Source organism: Balaenoptera physalus, assembly GCF_965194825.1.
Source record: "Balaenoptera physalus genome assembly, chromosome: 6".
NCBI lineage: Eukaryota > Metazoa > Chordata > Mammalia > Artiodactyla > Balaenopteridae > Balaenoptera > Balaenoptera physalus.
This window is the reverse complement of record NC_138885.1, coordinates 57,891,581-57,912,820: the sequence shown is the minus strand read 5'-3', so window position 1 is coordinate 57,912,820 and position 21,240 is coordinate 57,891,581. Positions and strand designations below refer to the sequence as shown.

The following is a 21,240-nucleotide window of genomic DNA, read 5'->3' as shown; positions in this document are numbered from 1 at the left end:
ATGCAACAAATCTGCTTGTTGTCTTGTTACTTGAATATTGACACTGTGCTTAACATTGCATATGGTGGGCTGTGCTTTCAGAGTATACTAGAAGCAGTGAATTCAAAGGAGAATTTCAATGCAGAAGTATTTATGTTGAGTATATGTATAAATGGATATGTTTGCTTATATTTGAGCTACTATGACTTTCACAAAGCATTGACAGCATTACTGCTTGCAATCATTTTTGAAACTGATACATCTTGAAAGTAGAAATGCATGATTTATCATATGAAGGCCCAAGGTTAAACTTTTTTTACCCTGCAACCTGGCTTAAGTATTTATACTTTTTAGTTGGGAAATCTTTTTTTAGAAAGCATTTTTTAAGTAAGATTGGAAAGTTTGCTTCTTGTTAGGATTTTGTTCTTATTTTCATATGAGTAAGTGATTTATAACTTACAAAAAGCATTTTCTTACCGTAGAAAACATCATGTAAAATACTTATAAAATTTATGTTTTCTTTTCCCCAATATCTTAACATTGAGAATACCCTTACCCAGTTCCTTGCTTATGAGTTTTTATTTCGGCTGGTAATTTATACATTTATTCCATTCCACTTGTGGATATATTGCAGGCAAGAGAACAGAAACTGAATTTTACTTTACTCATCAAAAAAAACCAAAAACAAACACACACCTCCCCCCCATCTAATGTTTGCCTTATGTCAATTGGATGCTTTTTAAGCAACTGACAATTGATTAAATGCCATATACTTATGACAGTAAACCCATCTGAGAATGAGTGACCTCTACTTTCATGCTTTGGTTTTAGGAAATATTATTCATGGAAACAGTAACATTCAAAATAATAATTTTAAAGTAGTATAATGTACAGCCATGGGTTTCCAGATGTTGCTGTAAACTTTTTACAATTCTTCTGATTTATGATCCTTACCGTCAACACACATTGTCACCTTCACCTAGGGCCGGCTACATAATTTCTGGGCTTGGTGCAAAATTAAAATGTGGGGCACCTTGTTCAAAAATTATTAAGAGTTCAAGACAGCAAGAGCAGAAGATTAAACCCAGTGCAGGGCCCTTCTCTGTGGGAGACCTATGGGCCTGTCCAGGTCGCAGGGCAATGAAGCAGGCCCTGCCTTCATTACCCACAAACCTTGTGGAAGTCACTGGGTTTCCTACGTGGAGACTGACCAGTCCACAGTGATTCCACGTGCCTCTGCCTAAAGAGATGCTAGTGGTTGTTGAGTAAGAGCCTCGGTGGGAAAATGGACCATTAGGTATCTTCTGCTCTTTCTGTACGTGAACTGGTGACTGAAATCTTTGCCTTTATCTTACGTTGGCTTTTGCCTGATGTGCTCCCATATATCACCTGAATTTTTGTGCAGATATTCTTAAAAGCAACTCTGTTTTGTAATTGTTTGCAGGCAGGTACATACTTAAATATGTATTCCCCAGGCACAGAACGATTAGGGTGGGAGGATTTTAGTAAGATTTGAAATAAGAGCCTGAGAGTTTCTCTGTTGCTTTGTACCGCTATGCCACCTAAGTTTCAAGCACAAGTGAAATAAATATTTTTAATGTAGAATATTAAGTTATCTAAAAATATAGAAAATTCTGACCATTGAGAAATAAAAGCACAACTCATTGAGTCAGGGAAGATGGGCAAACACAAAAATAATTACCTTGTTATAGTAGCAGCAATATTGCTATTTTGACATTAGGAAGTGGCATTGTAGCTGTATAAACATGTGGTGACAGCTGTGTTAAATATGAAAAGTAACTCTTGCAGTAACATTAACTTTGCAGGATGTTATATTCAAACGGTGAACTTCGTTTCTGAACTTAAACCAGAACAATCCCCTTCCCCCTGAAAAATGTAGTCACCATCTGTGGCTCCTTTCTGCCTTGGTTTGAACAGTCTACTTGATGGGTGGATAAAACGTTTACATTGTTGCTTCCCAAGATACTTCTCAATGAGATCAAGCTTCATATTGAGATCCCTAAAACTAAATTTTGAAGTCAAGAGGCTTTTTCAGATACGATGGAATGTCCAGCAAGTAATGGATCTGAGTGTACTTGAAGTTGCACCATTTATTTTCAAAAGATATTTCCCACATCAGATGACTCTGCCAGGAAGAACAATATCAAAGAGCTCAGAAAAGTAACTATTCTTTTATGTAATCCAAGACTGATGGGGGGGAGGGAGCTTTAAAGATATTTCTGAAGAAAGAGAAAAACCTAACTTATTTTGAATGCCTCGTTAGTCTTGGTGGAGAGAAATCCTATATATGAGACCTTCTAAGAAGAAAAATCTTTGCCCTGTGTAATACCAAGGCATTGCTCTCTCAGTTGACATGTACTTTAATGAAAGGATTGGAAATAACTATTACAACAGTGTCCCATTTAATTATAAATTCACCCCACAGTTTAGAAATCTTTTGCATTAAAGACATTGTAAACTTGAATTTTTTTAAGAGGTAGTTAGCCACAATGCATATGTTTAAATATTCTATGTTGTATAACCTATCTACAAATTCTAGTAGTATAATTTAATTTGGGAACCATCTTTTCCCACCTTACTCCTATCCTTTAGTATGTTGTGTTTTCATATTAGTTGTTTAGCTTTAAAAAAGATTTAAACTAGGAATCTGGGTAAATACGTGGCAATATTAGTGCATCCTTATGCCCCAAACAGCTGTTTATTTCCCTTTTATTCACTTCTTCTCCCTTTCCATTTCAAATTGAAGTTAAGATTATAAACTCTTTCTCTTAGATCATATACCTGAATGATGCTAAATTATAAATCTTAATTAGGTATGATTCACTGATTTTAATCTTACAAGATAATTATTCTGAGTAGGATAAAAGGTTCCTTTAAGATTGAAGGCATTTTCATTACAATACGCATTTAAGATCAAACAAATACTATAAAATAAACAGAGTCCTATTAGTCTTTTAAGCTTAACAGTTAATACTTTTGGATTTAAATATGTGAAGAAATAAGGATATGAATAGGACAGTCTTACTGTTTGCACACTTTAAGTGCTTGTGATAAATTTTACTGCCAGGAATTACATGGATCTAAAAGAGTCTTTTAAGTAAAAATTACAGTTTTGATTATCTAAATGGAAGATGCTCTTGTGCACGTGCACAGATACATTTCTTTGTGAAGGTATTGATGTCAGGGATGCTTTTGGTATTTCTTTATGAGTAATTAGGTTAACGGGGTTAGTTAGAAAATGTGTCCTTTCCTGGAAAATGAAAAATTACATTCAAGCAGAAGTAAAAGAGTAGAACATAATCATGACTTTAAGTACTTAAAAAGATATTTTATGAGTCATTTTTAAAGAATAATACTCAATATGTAACTTGTTAAGAATAATAGCCATTTTTACTTTTTAAAGCACATCTGTATTAAAACTGACTTTCCGTTCATGAGTCACAAATCTGGAGTCAATTTTCGACCCCACTTACAAAAAATATGGGTCTAATCGCCACCCCCTCTTACCATGGTGTTCCACTCCAATCGTGTTGGTATCACGTTCTTTAAAGAGAGATCTTCGCTTGCATTATTCAGAAAATTAAGCAACATTTTTTAGGAGTATACTGATATGACCGAAATGTAGACACTGGGACCCTGCCTGGCCTGAGTCCTTGTCTGACAAACGAGAAGGACCTTTATACGCCTACAGCACTTGTTCTTTCTATGGGAAGATTTTAAATGTACTAAGAATTGAACAGCACTTGTTCCTTCTATGGGAAGATTTAAAATGTACTAAGAATATAAGTGTTCCCTAATTGGAAAAATATGTTTTATGTAATTCTAAGAGTACCAATCAACTAATCAACTAATTTACTTATGGATGGTAAGATAGTAGGACTAGATAATCTTATTCAGAAATAGGTGTTTAGACTGAGTAGTATCTTTCTAGAGAGAAAAAATCTGTACGTATGCAAAATCCCTTTTGGGATTTTTTGTTTGGTTTTTTGTTTTCTTTTCTTTCTTTTTTTTTTTTTACTGTGGGTGAAATCTCTATCAATAATGTTTAAGCTGTAAAAGTATTAGGAAAAAATCTAATATTGGAAGTTCTTTATTATGCTATGTTCTTTTAATAAGTCCTCAATGAGTGCATACAATGCACTAATACTTGTTTTGTTTGTTTTTTGATTTGTGTCTTGTTTTATTTTGTTGTAGCATCAAATTAAAAAGACCTTACAGGAAACTATTTTGTATTGTTTATTTTTAAAAATACTCAGAATAGTACAACCTGTAGTATAGGTTTGTTTATAATGATGAGCAAAAATCCCCAATTTTACCCCAATATAATTCCATTTCCTTGAAATCTATGCTACTATATCAAAACGCCACTACTACTAAGCTACAATCTAGGAGGTGTTGCTGGTGTATAATTGTAATGTACATGTGTACCTAAATACATATTTTCAAAATATTTATCTATAAATTCTAATAGCCAACTTTGCAGGTGTCCTTGTGCTTGAGGCCAGTGCGGGAATGGTTTTCTATCTGTTTTGCTGTTTGCAAACTCACCAGAAACCTTGCTGTCTCATCCATCTTCCTGCTCCTGGAATTCATTCTTACCCATACCTGTGTACTGTTTTGAGGGGCTGAGATTTTTTTCTCTTTCTTTTTCTTTTTTCTTTCTAGTATTTATCTGTAGGGCTGTTTTTTACTTGATCAGCTGGAAAATCAAATTTCACTTGAGCCACTGGAATATGATATTTAGATCATGAGGAGGTAGCTTGAATTAATTAAGAGGTTATTGGGCTGTGTACTAGGAGGAAAGTGTAGCAGCATTTTTTGACATGGACAGAGGGTGAAAGACCACTTGTAGGAATGAGGAAATAGCTAAAGGCAAAAAAAATTAGGGATGTTGTTAAGGAAACTAAGGGTAAGGGCTGTTTTCATGTAGCTGTTGCTAAAAATGAGGTTGGCAATTTAAAAAATCAAATCCGAATATAATTATGTGAGAAAACCTCATTTGTTAGGAATTAGTGACTAGTGCACATTAATTAGCACACAGCACTATCTAAACAAATTATATTCTTCTTTTTTAAAATAGCAAGTTCTATACCAAATCTTGGATATATGGGATTTGTGATAACCCAAATTAAAAGAACTATACCCCCTTTTCTTCCTTATAATTTGAAAAAAGTGTAAAAAATACACATGCCTTTAAAGATGATTCATATTACTCTTAGACTCTTTCTTCTCCCTCACATACTCAATTTGGTTATGTCTCAAATGAAGTTATGGAAGAACATCTACTGAGGATTAGGCTATATCTTTTTTAAGACTTCTTTTTGGGAAATAATGCATTTATTGCCATTATAGAAGTCAAATCATTAAAGTAGATAGATATATGATTTAATTTGATTTGAGCATAGTTTGATGATAAATTCTGTATCTACCCTGTAAATGCTAGCTGTACGTTAATGACCAAAACCAAACCAAACCAAACAAAATTTGCCAAAGCCCCACCTCAGACCAGTTAGATGGAAGTTTTGGGGGATGACCAATTTCTTTTTCTTTTTCTACCCCAGTGATTCTAATGTAAAGTTAAGATTGAGAATCACTTCGCTGAACCAAAAATTTATACATTTCATGAGCTCTTAAACTTTTTGCTTTAAGTTTTAATTTTAAAAACTTCATTCTTCCCGGTTTGAAGTCACAAAAATAGAGACATCTATTTAGAATTGAATGTACTCATGATATGTACTAGAGATAGTTCACTATCTGGCTAAAGTTCAACAACAATCTATGAAGAATTTTAGGAACATCGCCACCATGCTGGTAAGAGTACCTCAGGAAAGTGACAATGGTGACAGCAGCAGATGCCAACAGTCTATCATATTTGTGACCTTGGGTAAGTCCTTCAACCTCTTTGAACCTCAAAAGAGGGTTCATCCAATGACTCTTAAGATTATTTTCCAGTTCTATGTAATCCATGATTGCTTGGTCATCGACTAGTGAGCTTGAGTCACTTGGAACCTTGCTGGTGGCCAGTGGCCAAGTGATTTTTTGTTTCTCTTTAAGAAACTCCAGAAATTGTCTTGGAAATAATGAAGGGAGCTCAAGGACCATTTATCACTTTGTTAAGCCCTTCAGGAGGGATGGTAACCATTCATTAAATATGCTTACTAATTGGTTACAAGCAAATGTGTCAGCAATTCTAATACCTTGAGAGTTGATGAGTATTAGTTAGCCAGTGCTTTCTCCCTGTGAGAGATATAAATAGACTGACAAGCAGATTAACTTAAGCAGTAATGGATTTAGGGACTTCAGATCTCTTTAAAAATATGTCAAAATTATAGATCAGTATGAAAGTTGGATGTTTATCAAACTGGAAGCAACTCCATCTTTTCTTTATTTTAGCCCTAACTAATCTTTGTTCGTCTTCTTTTTACTGCCTGGAATGCTCTTCTCCTCCACCTGTCGAAAACCTACCAGGACTTTGACATCTAGCTCAAATGTTGCATCATCTGTGAAAACTTCCTGAGCCACCCTAATGAGGATCCATTTCAACGTCTGCTTGATATTCCTTAATCACTTAAAAAATCTCCTTTCAATCATTTTTCTTCCTCTATAGATTGCTGGGCATTTGTGTTTCTCGTTTATGAAATTGTAAACTCCTGAGAGCAGACTACATCTGATTCATTTTTTATTTTTAATCTCCTCAACATGTGTATACAGAGCAGGACCTGTAATAGGTGTTCAATAAATGTTTGGTGAAATGAATCGATAGAAATGTAGGAGACTGTCACTTGGTTCATCTTTTATTAATCTTACTTTAAAAAACTGGAAGATGCTTCTAAAAGTACTTAAAGAACAGATATATTAAAATTGTGTATTTCATTTAAAAATGAAATTTCTGTATTCTTTAATTACTAAAGAAAGACTTTACAATCTTCTTACATTTCTGAAAGAATAGTTTTATAATTATATACCTAAGAAAGGGCTTACAGTCATTTATTCTATTTTCTCCTATATCTCTGGGTAGGAGAGCATTTAAACTATTTTATAAAAACAGAACATTATAATGATATCTTTAACAAAAATCTGTAACCTATTTCGATTACAGGCAGTAACACATGGCTTCAAATCACTATGTTTTACATATTTAAATATTTTTTCCTTTTGTTTTTGTAGTTAGAAAAATTCAAGGGTATAGAATCATAAAACATTAGATGTGGAGACTTCCAAATCAACTTCTTGACAACATAGGGTTGATTGACACTTGGTTATTCAGCCTTCGGTTGAACATGGGAAGTCAGCATCTCCAAAGGCATTTCTTTGTATTTTGTCCTTTCTCTGATAAATAGGCAGTGTGCAAATATGTGCCTGGTGGTACTCAAAACATTTCCTTGGGAACATGATGGTACTTAGGTGATAAGAAGTAAGATGCAAACTAGCTGATCTACAGTTGATATGATAACTTTCATTGACTCTAGTTTGTGAATGTCTTTGGTTAACAGTTTAATTGACATACTTTTGTTTCGTATTTAATGTCTGACACTATTCATTTATTTTGTACTAAGTACTGGGCAGTAAACAATTTAGCTGGGGTTACACCCAATGACCCTGTCTTCTAGTGGTTCAAATGCATCACCCGCTCGGTTTGTGTGTTTGTGGAAGGGTCAGTTTTTTTCTTAAACCTGTCACTAACGTTACAGCATATAGCATTACCAAATTTTCTAAGGGAAATTTAGTTTGAGCAAATGTTGAAATTGTAATGTGTTAGTCAACAATATTTTACAAAGTTTCTATTTTATATTTGTGTATTTGAACCTAAAGATAGATGTACTAGAGAAAAGCACTTGTTCACATTGCTTCATGAAAGAACTCAGAAAAAACAAAGGCTCTATTGTCATTCTTCTAAAAACACAATTTTACTAAGGAAACCTATAACCTTTACTGAAAGTTCACTGGTTTTCTTCCAATTTGGTCTCTTCAAATCTGAAAAGTTCTAGATGCTATCTTACTACTTCATATTGAAATCTAGGTTGATCTCATATACTCCATGTAGAAGAGAAAGCTGCAATGCTGATTGTTGAACCTGAATTATTACAAAGATGCACTGTTAAGTGAGCCACAGTGGACAAATGTTGTTTGGTCAGTTGCATGAAAACACTGCATCTTCAGCAAAGAGCTTCAGTACTAAAGAACTATAGTACATTAGAGGTAGAATAATAAAGATTGTGAAGCAATAGGTTAAAAGTAGCAAGAGCATTTTTGCAGTTTGACTGCAACAATCTATTTAGTTCCTTTGTTAAATTAGCTTTTCTGGTTTTCTGGAAACCAGTACTCTGCAAGCAAGTTAAAATTGCTTAACTGTAAGTTGAAATCCATGAGATTGAGAGTAACGACTCTGAACTGTAAAGCCATTATAATGGTGGCTTGCCAACAACCAAACTAAATCAAGGGAGGATTTAAAAGACATAGGTTTAAAATTCTACCTGATTATAATCAGGAAGTTGGGGGGTTTTAAAGTAAATAAATAAAAATATCCATGCAGATTCCTCACACCTAAAATATCAGCCATTTTTCCTTTAGTTGTAGAAAAATATAGGGTGATTCCCAGAGAGGGTAGTAATGTAAGTTGGTGGTCACTAAAGATGAGCCATGGTTAAAAGTCAGTGGTCAATAGTTTATTTTGTTGCTGTTCTTTTTTTTCTCTTGCCTTCATAAGCATAGCTGACAGCTGTCAGTCACTGAATTTTTTGTTAGGTCTAGACATGGCAATTCTTGAAGAATGTGAAGCTATAATCGTCCTCTTGGCTTAAAATCTGAAATAAAACAAAATTATTTCAAGTGAATACAGCTGTGTTTGTGTGTGTGTGTGTGTGTGTGTGTGTGTGTGTGTGTGTGTATGTATGTATTCAGAAGAGAAACCTATGAAGCAGCTGACAGCGTCGATAGCTCTTTCGTTCTGAGTGTGCCAGTTAGCTCCATACAGACACCATCTAAGTGAGCCAATTTAAATCTCTCCAAATTCTTAACTAAGTGGCCCAGGTCTATCTGGGAGGTGGTACTTATTTGTCCCTTAGGTGACAGATTTGGCATGATATTCAGTTGAAGACTCAGTAGACAAGATTTATGAGGAATTAGTTAAAATTGAAATTGAAAATGGATATTGAGGTATAGGTCACCCTAAAATGGCTTGGATATATTTGTCAGATGTGCATGAAGAGGATTTTTTTAAATGGATTCTTTGGATGAGAATAAAAACTAATCACAAATTAAGCCACTTAAAATTTGCCTGCCTGATATGATTGTTTTCTTTGACTGACCACGCCTTCTTTTAGCACTCCCACCTTTGTCCAGGGTTCAGTTTCGTGTCATGCACATGTCCTTGAAGAAATGTAACATCTTTCACAAGATTTTGTACCAGTGAAATCAGATACCAGTTTTTATTGCAGAACGGAGCCTACAAATGTTTCTCTTTAAAGACATTTTTAATAGAAACAGTAAGGTATAAATCATTTAAGCAATTACCTGGACATTGTGGAAATGGGGCTTGGCTTGTTCTGTAGCCCCAGATGTTTCCAGATTCTAGTAATAACCCAGCCCGGATATTTACAGCTTAATTTTCTGTGCATGTGCACTTGTCCACAAATGGCTCCTATTTCCCATTTTCTGTTGGACAACTGGGCCACTTAGAGGTAAGGAAAGTGATCTCAGCGTGGGTGATGACAAACATTAATGGTTATAATAAGTTGCTTCTAGAAACTTTGATCTCTTTAAAAAAAATAGAGAGGCTAATTCTTAGAGGATTTTATACTAAGAAATAAATTATTAAATGGCATTTTCCTTTATGGATGAGGGTGGGGGAAATAACGTCTCCCCATCCCTCAAAATTATATTTAGCCTTGATCTACTATGTGATAAAAGTAATTTTTTTTAATGTGTCTTCTGGCACTGGTTGGGTTATCATGCAGGCTGCTAGTTTTCTTTGCATCACTACTCCACAGTTTCTCTTGTTCTTACTAGAAACTAAACAAATGGAAAATAATGATTGGTAACCATCTGCTGTGCAGAAATTTCACATATAGCAGTTAACTCTATTTTATAAAACAAGACCAAATGAGTGAATTATACTGTTGCCAGTAAATAGCAACATGCAGTAGAGCGTTCCTTTGGACAAAGCAAGAGCATAGGGAGCCAGCATTTATTATGGGAAGTCAGTTGGGTGGGCTCTGGGGCTGAATGTGGCCCGGGCATTTATATGTGTATGTGTGTGTATGTGTGTCTGTGTGTGTACTGCATGTGTGAAGAGAATAGTGGTTTCCTCTCTACCTGTTTCTTGTGTCTCCATTCTCAAGTGGGTAACATTTTCCAATCGGGTAACTTGGAGTAATGTAGATGCAAATAAATCAGTTCAGTCACATCTTCCTCTATCTTTTTATTTGCTTAAAAAAGAAAGTCAGAATCCGTAAAGCCATACAGAATAAAGATTTGTAAAAGTATGTAGGCTTCAGATCAGAATCATGTTTTTTCCTAAGCTGTACGTATTATAATGAATAGAGACTAGCCAATTTAGCTTTAAATCATTCTCTGGTCTTATCCCCTGCCTAAAGAATATTGGAAATTAGATTGAGTATATGTCCAAAAGATATTGACAGGCAATGATTATTCATATAGTTGCTACTGAAGTGTGCATGCTATACTGAGGGAAGACATGTAATGGAATAGACAGAAGTAAGTGGTTACAAAGAATTTATTCAAATGGACCAGGTAAGACCTGATTTGATAGTTGTCCATATAATCAGTCAGCCTCTTTCTCTTCCCCTCTCTATATCTATAAAATCTGTTTAGTATATCAATGTACTTAGACATTCAAAACATACATGTTCTCTCTAGCTTTCACTTATTCGATACTAGGATTTTGCCATACAGCAAGAAAAGTTGTTTAAAATGGGCAGTATATTGAGTTCAAAGGACCCATACAGTTCATAAATTCTCTGGTGTCTACTGGATTTTTCATCAGGGAGACTTCCAATAAAAATGATCTATTTTAGAAATAATATTGTTTAGTAGGTTGAAATGTGGTGTAATAAAATTAGACCTTCAGTCTTCTAAAGTTACTACTTAGATGGCACCCTTGGGATGGTAAAATGGCTGTATAAGCAGATGAATCAGACAGTTCCACTGATGGGTACATTTGTCAGTCTCTGTTACAGATATAATATATTCTTATATCTGTAATCCTGACACTGTTACATCCAAATGAAATCAACATGAGGTTGTCATCTTTAAGCAAATATGTTAAGTGTTGTCTTTTGTGCTTTGGATTTGAAAGAAAGGGGCCCAAGGGAGGCCGCATCATGCAAATGGAACAAATCCCATTTCTTCTGAGCTGTGCTGTTTTCCCCTCCATGGCAGCTGGCTGTGTTATCTTTGTGTGTTTCTCTGAGCGCTGACAATTCTTTCAGTGATCTAAGTTAGGGCACATTAGAAAGTGGAAGCAGCTGTCTGTCGCTATACTGAGAGACGTGTTTGCTCTACTGCAAAGATGAAGGACCATGAATCCTTGACACACTCTCCCCCCGCCCCCCCTGTACTTTCCACCATGATCAACATTCAGACGCACAGATTGTCTGCTTGGACAGTTTTTTGTTCTGACTGACAGCATCTGGCATAGACAAATTTAAAAATACATAGCATGCCATGCTTGGAATTGGAACATCCCTTCTTTATTAATCTTCTCATTTAAACCATTCATTTACATTTCAAGAAAGGTTACAGCTTGATATGGTTGAAACGTTGATTTTTAAATGAATAACCTTCTAATGAAATGTCTTGAATGAGTACCAAGCAGCTAGTGTTCATTAAAAATTACACCCGATTAACACAGCCTTGAAAGCCTGAGAGGAAAGGGATTTCTTATTGTTTTAATCCACAGTGCAATCCGGTGTTTACCTTTCTGGCACAAAGCGAATAGAAATGATGCCTGTACTCGCAACACTTCTGATATTGAACACAACTATGATATCACCCTTAAGCTGACAGAACACTTGGCCTTGTTTAATCAGCTTTCTTTCCCTCAGAAAACCCCCAGAGTGTTAAAAAAAAATTTAAACGTCACCAAAATATGCCTTGTTCAGATCCTCTCTCTCTCCATGTCCCACCCTCTCCCCACCCCAAAATACTATGTCTCTATGCCCAAATCAGGAAAAAAAAAAAAGGCTGATATATTTTCAGATGGAAAAGTGGTAGAAAACGCTTTTAGATTAAACATTCCCTCTGACCCCAGGATGGTGGATATACATTTGTTTGTCTGCATTACTTTAGTAATAAAACATAACAGTGCAAAAATTGCTCTCTTTCTCTGCCTCACGTAACTCCCCCATACATACTCGCATTTCTTATCCATTTTCAATTCCACAGCCAACCTTAGCAACATGCTTGTCTAGCATTTATGTAAAAATAATATGAAAAGTGGCCATATCAGTCAGTCTGTGGACTTTGTGAGTCCAGAGGAGGGGGGTGGGATGGGGGGGGAAGGAATCCTCCTTTTATCCTACATTTTAGACTTTTCATATCACTGCAGATTTCAACTGTAACTACTCAACCACAAGTGTGGCTGCAATAGTTCTAAGGGGTGTATGGAGGGAGGGGTGGTACAGAATTATATATATATATATATATTTTTAGAAAGGAACTGTTCAGGTGCTAGGTAGTAAATATGTAAAGCAAGCACACTGGTTAACTTGGAAAAATAGGCTTCAGAGAGAAGTTCAATTAACAGTTGTAGGCAGAAGAGGTGATGTATTTCTTCAGCATGTGTAAGAGGTCATTTGCTTTAGGATGAATTTTGACGACTTTGAGAGAAATAGATGCTGAAATAAAAATGAAAACAGATTACAGCTTCATATCAAAGGCACTTTTACATTCTTGAATATGAGAAGGGAAAATGACACATTTTTACTCCATGGATTATATATTATTTTAAAATTTTACTATTTTGTGTTTTGTGAACTTACTTCATTTAAACTGTCCATTTAAACAAAATAAATCTTGGAAGTTAATGTTATCTTTGAATCTGGAATCAAGTTTATTGCTTCACCCCTCAACCCAGACCTGGGCTCTAGAAATTTAGGGTAGACACTGTTTGGTTGCCGTTTTTCTGTTCTTTCTTTCTTTTTCTTTTCTTTTTTTTTTTTTTTTTCAAGAAGCTAATGGCAGGGAATCAAATCAGAGTAGATCTGGTTCCAGCATTTTGATTGCCAGTTAATGTTTTATAATCAACATTTTAAATATAAATTACTTCGTTTGTTATTTTCCATTTTGATTTTTTTTAATGACCAGGTTTTAAAGGTGGTGCCATTGTGCATCTGTAAGCAAACTGGGAATGGGTTAGAGTACACAATTCCCTCGTGTAAAAAGCCAGGTTTAGCAGTAATGCTTTTAATCTGGACTTGTAGGGGATTCAGAAGCATCCACAGATCTGCTCCAGTAATTATCATACCCCAAGTGGCACTGGAAGAGACATTTGCCTAAAAACTTGATGTCTTCATTACGCTGTTTACATTTTAATTAGAAACATGAAAATTACTGATTCATACAGACAACTGTAGTTTAAGTGGTTTCGTTCACCATCCAATAAATAAAAAAAAAAAAACCCACCACAGTTGGCATAAATAGTTTACTAGGAATCATTCATGGGACTAATGTGTTGGCACTATAAGCTGCTTAAAATATGTTTTTATTTTACCAGAGGTAGAATTTGCATATAAATTAGAGAATGGCATTTTAAGTTGACAGTCATGTATGCAGAATACCACCCACATGCAAATATATATATGGGTGGGTGTGTATATTTTCTGTGAGTTTATAGAGTTTTACAGTATTGTGGATGTGCACATGTACACGTCAGCCTAGTCGATCAGTTTTTAAAATGCACGTCCTCTTTTAAAATCCACTCAGAAATGCCGTGGGTGTTCTAAATATGCCCATCCACAAACACGTCTTTTATCTGTTGGGCAATGGCGACTTTGCATTAAGGAAAAATGTTTATTTCTTGTGTGCATATGTCTCAAAAAGGAGTTGCTGTTGCATTTGCTCCTTCCTTCCCTCTTTCCTCTCTTTTCCATTCTCCCGTAACTTTTGCATGTACCTGTCAATGCTGCTGCCCTAAAACCGCTCCCACTCGGAGCGGCTGGACTGAAGCAGGGTGGCCGGCAGAGTCCATTCCTGAGTCAGCAGCACGCCCATTGCCTGAATCTTGCGACAGTCACTCATCCAGTTTTCCCCTCCCCGGGGGACAAGCGTCCTCCTCATCAGTGAAGAGGAATGACCCTTCTGTCTGGCACGCTTAGAATCCCCAATCTCCCCACTTTGGTGTGTGAGTTCAAATCCCCCCCCCACCCCGTCCTGGAGGCAGGGCTGGGACTCCAGCTAATGACTCCAAGATACAGAGAGGGTCAGCGCACTGGCGAGCTGGCATACTGAGGCATGTGCGAGCTGAGTTGGACATTTTTCCCATAACTGTAGACTCCTCTCCACCCCCTCCCCTCCCCTTCCAAACCCTTTACTATTCATCAATATTATGCAAAAACGAACCAGGAAGAGCCGCAGCCATTAAAAGCCATTTTTCTTTTCCTCATCTTTGTTAGAAAGTTATTGACTGTGGCCGAAGGCGGCTCTGTTATTGTTTTTTGTTTATTTTTTGGTTGAACGGAAGCAGACAGTAAGTGAACATTTACATTATCTCACTGTAAAGCTCACATTTTAGGCCCATGTTTATTTTACATTTTAGGCCTATGGGCTATAGGTAAAAATGAATTTAAAAAATATTACATAGGAGGAAGAGTCTACACATAGGTTTTCTACTTGAAATGTTAGAGCAGTCATTGTTTTAAACTTCTGAACGTGAATGTATTACATAGATACTCCTGTGAACTGCATGATGTGATTTCTGGGAATTCAAGGGAGTAAGATGAATTCTCATGAGGTGGCTTCAGATGACAGATTTAGTGCTTCATTTCTCCATCTTTTGGTGTGTCTTTTTTAAAGTTCTAGGGCGTTGCCAAAGTTTTAAGATGCTAATCAGGTGTTTTGTGTAGTCCACAAAATTTTAGATTTTAATGAAAAGTCACTAGGATCATTTTCACGGTCAATGAGGTAATTGGTCCAGGTAATCAGACCGGGACTTTTAAAAACAGTTATTAGTGCTTTGCATTTACCAGGCAGAGTCCCCAAGCACATCAGTTAGGGGAATAGTGAATTCATGGGCATATGTTCATTGGTTTGCTTTGCAGTGCCTCTTTTTTATGGAGGAGGGGGCAGGCAGGGCACTTATTAGGTCTCTGTATTTCCTAGATGCGATTAGACACAACAGTCGACGTCTGTAAGGACAGAAACATGTTGCTTCCTTGTACACATGGCAAAATTTAAATAGTTCTGCGCTGTTTGGTAAATCCTGTCTGCTTTATGCAGTGTGGCCCGAAGCAGTTGTGTGGTGAGGGAATGCTGGCTGCTGGCCAGCCGTTGACTATGAGATCCTGGGTACCTGAGAGCTTATCAGTTCTTTTGCTTTGTAAAAGAAAAAAGTGATGAAAATGTTGGTAAACTGCCATGAAGGTTTAAGGCTGCTGGAACAAGGAGCCGTGTAATCAGATTGGAAAATGGAGCTCGAGATTCTCTGCATGGAGAGCAGCCGTCTGTGGACCCCGTGAGCTGCTGTGCGAGTGCCCGAGCTGACCACTTTGTTAGCAAATCAGCTTGTTTGCTGCAGCAGCAGGGTGGAAAAGACCAGAGCTGGTGATGGTATGTAACGGAGGGAGAGCTCTTGCTTGGCACAATCTAATCAGCTTGCAATTAGCTTGGGCTCTACAGTCACCTTAATTTTCTTCTTTCCCCCCTCTTTGTGTTAATACCATGCACTTTAAACAATTAAGTAAGGGAAGTAATCCTTCAAGCAAATCAAAGCCATCCTTTAATTTTATCACCCTGATGAAAAAGTATCAGGTGGTCCACTGGTCTTCATCAGATGCTGGAAATTCTCCGGCTCACTGTAGCATAGAGAGGGGCTTTAACCAACTGATTTTTAAGATGATCTTTCACATATCTTGGCAAAAGGGGGCAGAAAACGGTGCATCATTTAAACTAGCATTGAAGTTCAAATTAATGTGAGGGGGGGATTACAAATACCTTTTGGTTTATATACAGTAGTGAATCTGTTTTATATTTTTAATAACCAGAGGCAGGCTGTGTGTGTGTGTGTGTGTGTGTGTGTTTGTGTGTGTGTGTATGAAAGAGAGATCTGTATGTATATATCTCATCTATAAAATCCTTTATGCTGCTGTTTATTTAGGCGTTTCTATACAGCACCTTTCTGAAGGCTCTGATGACACAGCCACTTGTACTGATAATTCCACTATTTCACCTTTAGCGAACTTGATTCACTAAGGTTTAAAAGAACAAGGATATCATTGCCGATCATATGTGTTACTTGTTAATCCTTTAAAATAAGATTCAGATCATGTGGGGGAGAGGTGAGAAGAGCAAAGCATAGGTTTGCAAAATCGGCGTAATAGTTTTATATATTACTTAATTCAAGGACAGCGACTTCTGAGATACTGCTTAAAAAAGACCTATTTATCTAAATAAAATAAATCATCTAATAACATTACTTAAGCTACCTTATATCAATTTTCCTCTTCCAGAAAGCTTTTGCTAAAATATTATCCATGATATGATAGGTTTTATTAAGAGTTTGTCGTGAGGTGGAAAATGGGAGTTATTTCATGAATGTTTCCTTTAGAAAGCAGCATAGAGAATGATGATTAGAATTTGCTTTTAATGGTTATTAAAGAATTAATTAGAGTATTTTAAGTGGTATTGCTCCAAAATAGTAAATTCCTTTCTGGGGGTTGTTTGTGTTAATAAAAATGAACATAGGCATAATATTGTTGATATTGGATTACATTAGTATCATATTTGAATTCTCTCCATGTTGTCAACATACGAACTTATTTGCCTTTATTAAATGACTCAATACTACTAACAAACTCTCTGTCTTATTTTTTTCCTTCAGCAAAAAATGTAGCAATTTATAACCAATCATTTGGATTCAGGATTTTTTTTAAAATTTAACACACGATTCAAAAATGTTAACTGTTCATGTACTAATGCTGTGTGAAAGATATCATGACTTCTGTTTTGCTCTACTTATTTGATTATATGTCTTTTGTCTTTGGAGGAATGAATTCAGTTTGATAGAAAATGAGAATAGTTACTATAAAGTGCATTTAAAATTAGGTAAGCTTCTAAGTTTGCCTCGGGGTTTTGCTGGTGTTGCATCAACGTGTTCTTTTTTTGTGTGTTTTGAACTCTTTTTTGTCTTTAATTAAAAAACTGGATTAAAAGAAACATACATCATCTACACACATCTTATGCTGCAAAGATTCACTTTATATTCTTTTAGAGGACAAACTCCATTAGATATGCACTTACTGTACGTTGGATTGTAAATCTTACAATTTAATGGTAATTCAGTGAGCAGTTATTGCTTCAGTGGCCTTTTTTCTTTCTTTTTTGTCCCATCTCACTTGTGAAATAGGGTTACCCTTTACAAGTGTCACATCCATAGATTCATCTTTTGTACTTTGTAGCTGTTCCTGGTACATCATTCTTAAGTTAAAAAAAAGGCAAAGGGATGATGGAGGAACCATGCGGTGGGTGGGGAGTGTGTGTGTGTGTGTGTGTGTGTGTGTGTGTGTATGGGGGGTGTGCGTAGAATGAGGGGTATCATACCTATGCCACAGAGACAGACAGACAGAGAGACCCAGAAAAATACAGGAACTCTAGCAACAGAATAAGCAGGACCGTTAGCATCAGTCTAACAGATTAATCTCTTTTTCTAAATATGCATTTCCTCTAACCTCATTCTGAGTCTAATGTTCAGTTTTCCAAAACAGATTGCATTCTGCACTTGAATTCCTGGAAGTAGAAATGGTATCTGATTGGTACAAGTCTCTGCCTTGCTTACACTGTTAATATTCTTATCCTTTTTGGACCCTGAAATACTTTTTTTGTAGAAACAATATACACATTCATAAAGAAATTATAAAGGGATTCTCCTTTTGAAGATAATGAGTTCTTTTCAGGAACTGCAGGTTACATGGCGCACAAATGAGCTCTAAGTGGGGGGATTTAAAGTCCTGCTACAGCATTTAATTTCTTGAGGAAAGGAGTTCAGTTCAAGGTTAGCCTGTTATTGTGGCACTGGCAACTACTTCTCACGTCCCCGTTCTTCTGCCAGCAGTTCTGCACAAAAGGCAGTCATTTTTATTTAATACGCAGGGAGGTATTAATCACTGTAGTATTTTCTTGCAAAAATTTATCTTATCATATTCATTGTTTCACTACCCATGACAATAATAGGTGTTTAATTACTCAGTAAGAGGCGTTTATAGATTCCATTTTTCCTGTGAGCTGGACAAACGGTATTGATTTTGTACTTTGATGCAACATGAAACTGTATTAAACACAATTAGAATTCCAAGGCTGGTAAAATGTACATTTGTTATGGTAACTGGACTTGCTTTGAGAATCGGCAAGTATCTTCTAATCCAGGCGATGCCTTTGGTATAGAAAGGATATTTGATTTTACTGCTGCTCTGTGGTTAAAACGGAATGCTCTTTTTTCCTCACGTTGTGTGTGTGTGCGCGCACGTGCACCCGCACAAGTGTGTAGATTTTAGTTTTAGTGAAGCAATAAAGAGTTTGTATGAAATGAAAAGATTTGAAACGGATGGTTCTTTGTAGTCAGACAAACCATGGTGTACAGGTGAACACTGACTCCTTGTAAGCTTGTAATTGTGTCTCTTTAGCTAACGCTATAGGTCTTTATTTTACCAGTAAATAAGTTATTACCTGGGGTGAGGGTGGGAACCGTACAAGATGAAATGGCACCTTCATCTCATGCTGGATTCTGGTTTACTTCCTTTTAAGGTGATGAGGAAGACCTCCAAATCCCTGTTGTGTCATAAGTTAAACATTGGGTTTTGTTAAAATTGGCGCTAAATAAAACCTTTCATTTAGCTGACACTATTATGTCACAGACAGGCAGCATGAGATCTTGCACAGAACTAAACTCAGTTCTGTTCTACAGCAGTAGTGCAAGTCTGCCTGGGTTTTGCTTTACCTTGCTTTTCACAAACACATTTCCACCTGCATTTGGTACATCTAAAACCGTAATTTGAGAGGTCTCTCTTGTTGGTCAGTGCATTAATTGCCTATGATTTTCAGCTCCATACAGACTTATTTCCTGTAGAGGAAGGTCATTTAGCCTTACCAAAATAAAAAGCAAAATAAACCAAGGACAGTCCAGAGGTTGCTTAATCTTCATATTTTTCACTAATGGGTAGCTTGTATCCTTGCTAAATCTTACTTTATATTTCTTTCTAAGGACCATAGACCTCCAAGCTGGAATTTCACAGTTGTGGAGAATTGTATGGATGACTCTTATTCTTGAGAAATGGAGATTGCTCATTGACACAACTGCTTTCTGCGTCAGGAGGGTATTTTATTTGTCAGAACTCTAATGATTACTACTGTAACATTAACTGATCTCACTACATTGGCACAGAATTTTAAAAATTTGTGTAGCAGGCACACAACTTTAGGGAAGATTTTACAAATACTTATCATTTGCTTCATAGTACAGAAACAGTTGCAGTCAATTACGTATTAGTTTTAATCGAACATTCCTTATTCGGTTAATATTTGTATTGTTATTTTCCTTATGGGCTGTCATATGACAGCATATGTTAACATTTGTAAAGCAGTGAGAAAATAAATATAAATAACAGTTTACATCTGGCTAGTGTATTTCTTATTTTTTTCTTTTCCTCCTGGAGCTTCCAAGAGTGAGAGAAAAAAACATTGATTGGCCTGACCATTTTAAAACACCATTCTGTTTTTTGCTCATAGATATGAGAAGAAAGACAACTTTGATTCCGGGAGCATGTGTTCTACGTTTATTCTGCTTTATTGGGGCTGGGCACATACTGACAAGAGGGGGCTTCTCGGGTAGTGGAATCTGAGGTCTGTAAAGTCCTGTGCAGATAGATCCTTGATCACATAGCAAATCGCTTCTTGGGCTCAACAACTCAGTGGGGAATGCTGTAATTTGTAACATGGGATCAAGCTTTGGAGGGAATAAAAATAATAGTAATAATTTCCAAACCTCTGGCCTTTCTCCTATTAAAACTAAGGTCCTCTTGACTCTCTGACTTGGGTCCTAGGTGCCTGGTGATTTGTTTGTATCCTTTCCAAATGAACTGTTCTGTGTTTTATATTTCTCCTTAGACAAATCATTTAATTATTGAATAATGTGAGTGTAGTTTCAATTAAGTGAAAGGTGATCACATGTAATTAGCTAGTTGCAAAGTGGATTACATAAAGAACTGGTATGGAGGCTGTTTATGGCTAAATACCACTTTTTAGGAATGTTTTCATTGCAAAGAGAAGTGCGTTGTTGCTAAGGATTGTCTGGATTTGGATTTGGGCTGCACAGCTCACTTTACTGCAAGGTGGATGTGTTCCTTCTCTGTATTTGCCAAGGGCCAAGTTATGTGGTGCCAATGGAAATTTGGCTGTATGAGGAAGCCGAGGCCTCAGTATGGCACCCGGATTGTATGAAGATTTACATTCAAGCATACGTATACAGCCATCTCCATTTTCACAGTCCTTTTTCTCAAACGTGTTTTTCACTACTGTTTAGAGCCATCTCACTCATATTTAAGGTAAGGTAGGAGCCTGGGTCCGATGATCTTTTGATTATTTCTAGCTGTAAGGTTTCTGATTCCATAATGTGTCATGGAAATCATTCATACTTACAAAAATATCTGATCTGCTTTATTTTCTAGATGAGAATAGCAAAAATGATACCAAAAGTGGCTGTAACAGGTTTTATCTCTTACTAGCAAGGAGCTCAGTCTCTCCTAGCGGGGGAAAGCTAGGCACACAAAACAAATGCATTTTCTTAAAGCTTTATTTATGCTGGCACTTAACAGTATCAGTCACACCTGTCCTGAATCAATTGACCAAGTATTTGACCAGACAAGCCAGTCATTTCAACTCGAGGATCAACTGGAGAGACTTGTATAGTGAATATCTTGGAATCTTCAGGAGAAATCTATTTTGAGAACTTTACATTTGTCATCTTGTCTCATAGACACTTTGTATATCCCTGTGAACAATAAATATAGTCAA

The 21,240-nt window shown here is 36.3% G+C and overlaps 1 protein-coding gene and 1 long non-coding RNA gene across 7 annotated transcripts in view; one reads left to right on the top strand and one right to left on the bottom strand.

The window, feature by feature from the left end:
* FIGN (fidgetin, microtubule severing factor) overlaps positions 1 to 21,240 on the top strand; it is a 128,315-nt gene that overhangs the window by 6,763 nt on the left and 100,312 nt on the right. Inside the window, exon 3 of one of the 6 annotated variants that reach the window (XR_014264631.1) lies at positions 6,469 to 8,834. The exons of the other annotated variants lie outside the window; for them this stretch is intronic. The gene's annotated coding sequence lies outside the window, so the exon portion shown is untranslated. Of the gene's footprint in view, positions 1 to 6,468; positions 8,835 to 21,240 lie in introns of those variants that run through there. 6 annotated transcript variants of the gene reach the window in all.
* LOC309662431 overlaps positions 19,859 to 21,240 on the bottom strand; it is a 137,912-nt gene continuing 136,530 nt past the window's right edge. Inside the window, exon 4 of the long non-coding RNA XR_014264672.1 lies at positions 19,859 to 21,217. This is a non-coding gene — a long non-coding RNA (uncharacterized lncRNA). The remainder of the gene's footprint in view (positions 21,218 to 21,240) is intronic.